The sequence below is a fragment of the Hipposideros armiger genome, unplaced genomic scaffold (genome assembly GCF_001890085.2).
Source record: "Hipposideros armiger isolate ML-2016 unplaced genomic scaffold, ASM189008v1 scaffold_60, whole genome shotgun sequence".
Taxonomy (NCBI): Eukaryota; Metazoa; Chordata; class Mammalia; order Chiroptera; family Hipposideridae; genus Hipposideros; species Hipposideros armiger.
The window spans coordinates 3,724,398-3,727,480 of record NW_017731410.1 but is presented as its reverse complement, the minus strand read 5'-3'; positions in this window follow the sequence as shown (position 1 = coordinate 3,727,480).

The window sequence follows — 3,083 nt, the reverse complement described above, 5'->3', positions numbered from 1 at the left end:
GGGCCAGTGAAGCAATGTCCTCCACAACTAGACTAAAGAACAAAACAACAGCAACTTGTCTGTTTCCCTACCCCCAATTCCCCAGCACTGTTCCCATCTCCCCAATTCCCCAATAAAAATCTTTTAAAAAAAATAAATAAAAAGAGGGAGTGTGGTGGGCTGGCTCTGCCAATGCTTCCAGTGCACTTTCCTTGGGTTCTTCTTGGAATAAGTGGGTCTACTACCAAAATCATATCGGGTATCATATTCATTTCAAAGTCTGCAATATGAGCTCTTCTGCTCAACACACAGTGTTCTTCAGTGATCATTTTCATCCGCTACTATTTTGGAGTTTCTGTCTAAAATTGTGTTAAGCAGATAAAAGAGGCGCTGTATGTAGTTGAAGCATTGGTGGTGAATCATGTCACCCTCTCAGCCTCCCTGTCTTCTCTCTAGTGGCTGCCAAGATCCTCTTCAGAATGTTGTTTAAGGGAAGTAGACCAGAAGATATACTTCTCTGGATCTCAGTTTTCAAGTTGAAGAATGAAAAGTCGCTGATTTCATATATCATTCTCCCCTATAAAAACTATACTGAGGGAATTCAGAGTCCCTACCCCTAAAAACACAAATATGAATCTGATAATATAACTTTTAGGGTCCCAGAAGGTACACCCAAACTAGGTCATTGAGAAGCATTTAATAAGGAACTCCAGAGAGAAGTGGGCAGGGTTCAGGAAAGATAAAGAGTTTGGCTCAGTATCCCTAGGGCTTGCAACCCCAGGGAGCCATCACTACTCCTCAGGCAGAAAGGACAAGAGGAAGGAGTAGTTCCTGGAACAGAGAGAGTGGCTGTTTGGCTGCGGCCTTCAGTAGATAGAGGCCACCAATCTTAGAGAATTGCAGGGAAAGGGCTGGGGCAACAAATACCCCTTCCCACCCTCCTCTCTTCTGATCTCCTGCCAGTGGCTGCCATGGACTGGACCCACCCAGAAGCCAGAGGGCCAGGTTGCTCTTGATTCAGTCCTCAGAGAGCAGCCTCCCAGGCAGAGACCAGGATGGGTGGAGAGGGTAGAAAATGGATCTGGGGAAACACAGGGACGGGTCTCCAGCACATAACAGACAGCTGGTTTGTGGCTGTCTGGCCTAGAACCCCACTTTCCTGACTTGTATCATTATGCTCTTTCCGCCCCATCACCCTGCCTTTTTCTCATTTTCTTCTATCATCACTTTAAGCAGGCTGTTCCAAGGCTCTTTTGTTGTTACAGATGAAGGAGCGGCTCAGTTTTGCAAGCTGTGATGGCCTCATTTGGCCTGCCTTTCACACATTCCACAGTAGTGAAAGACCTGGGTTTCAGCCCTGCTTCTTGGTTTTCCCCCCAACTCTGGAAGCTGGAATTGTATCTTGCGGCCCCTCTGTCCTGATTTCTGGTTGACTTGCTTCTAGACAGAGTTCTTTGCTCAGCAGCCCCTCATGCACAGGAAAGCCCCTAGTAGTGTGTGTGTGTGTGTGTGTGTGTGTGTGTGTGTGTGTGTGTGTGTGGAAAAAAAAGCCTCAAATTGCTTTCTCAGTGAGGTTTGCATTCTTCCTGGAAAGAGTTTTTTGCTCGGAGGCTACTATTGCTACGGTCAATTGAAAACTAGGAAGCTCCTTTCAGAAATGCTTGCCTGTGCTTTGGGATGTAATTGAAAACAACTGTTCTACTTTTCTTGGACGTTGGAACCAACATTGGCAGCTAATCAGGGAGGGGCTGAGGGGGTGGAATGGTTTGGAGGAGGGGAGGGGAAGATAGTGTTTGGGTCGGGGCAGGGGGGAAATAAGGCTATTGGTGAGAAACAAGAAAAACACTTTGAGGTTTCCATGTAGAATAAATTTCCACCTGCCCTGCCCTGATGGCAAAATAGGTTGTAGACCAGAAAAGCTGGGTGATTTTTTTACAATGACAACAGAGTCTCAGATCTAGGTAGTGAGAAGTCTAGTCCAGAGCAGGACTAGAACCCTGGTCTTTTTAGGGCTTTAGACAGGCATTTAGACAGGCATTACCATTCCTGCTTAAAGATGAGATGGGAGGCTCATTCACAGAGCTACAGGGGATAGTTCACAGAAGAAACAAGGACTAAGCTCCAAGCCTTCAGAAGGAAAGCTCCTGTTAACTTTCCAGTTACCAATTTCATTTCAATGAGGAAGACTGGAATACTCACTTATCCCAACATGCCCCTTTGCCTTGTTTCCTGCAGGCCCCATATTCTCTGGCCTTAGATTTTCTTCATGCATCATAATTTTATTCTGAAGCAAATGGCCTATATCAAGTGCAGGTGCCAGCTGAGCGAGCGAGGTCCACACCTGGAATAAATCCCTCTCTGAGCGGTGTACCTCCCAGCCCTCCAAGAATAGAGGCTGGGGTTCTTCCAGGAGACCTAACATACATTCTTCCAGGGCCTTGAAAAATACAGAGAATTTAGGGATTAAATTCAGAAGACAAGGCTCTTAAATGCCTTTTTTTATAACAGATAGACTATTTGCCCCAACACATTGGAGAGAGATCAGAATTGATCTCATGCAGAAGCATTAGAAAGGATATTTTAAGGAAAATTATAGCAGTTTCTTTCTAGAGCTTTTTATGGTTGTAATCTTAGGAATGAATGTGAACCTACAGGCTAGGTATTTTGGCTGGGTTGTCTGGGCCTCTGAGGAATCAACAAAGGCGGGGCCATAGTTTTCTGAGGGGACATCTTCCTTTCTGCTGGTCTCCCATAAGACTCCACAGTCCCTATTAATCCCCAAAAGTGAACATTCCTGTTCTTGTGGCGCTTATGACAGGCACATAATGACTAACCCTTAGAACAGTGCCAGGCATATAGTGAAGACTCATTAAATGTTTTATAATTATCACTCTATGAAGTAGGTACTACTATAGCACCTCAGTTTACTACTCATTTGTAAACATTTAGATAAAGAGGCTAAGTAACTTGGTCAAGGTCATGTAACTAGCAAGTGCTTATAGGGATGTTGTGCTGTGCTTCTCAGGTTCCCCTTCAGGAATAAAGAACTTTCCAGCTCCTGTGAGTGTGGCTGCAGATAGCCCTTAGGTGTCAGCCCTCTTTGG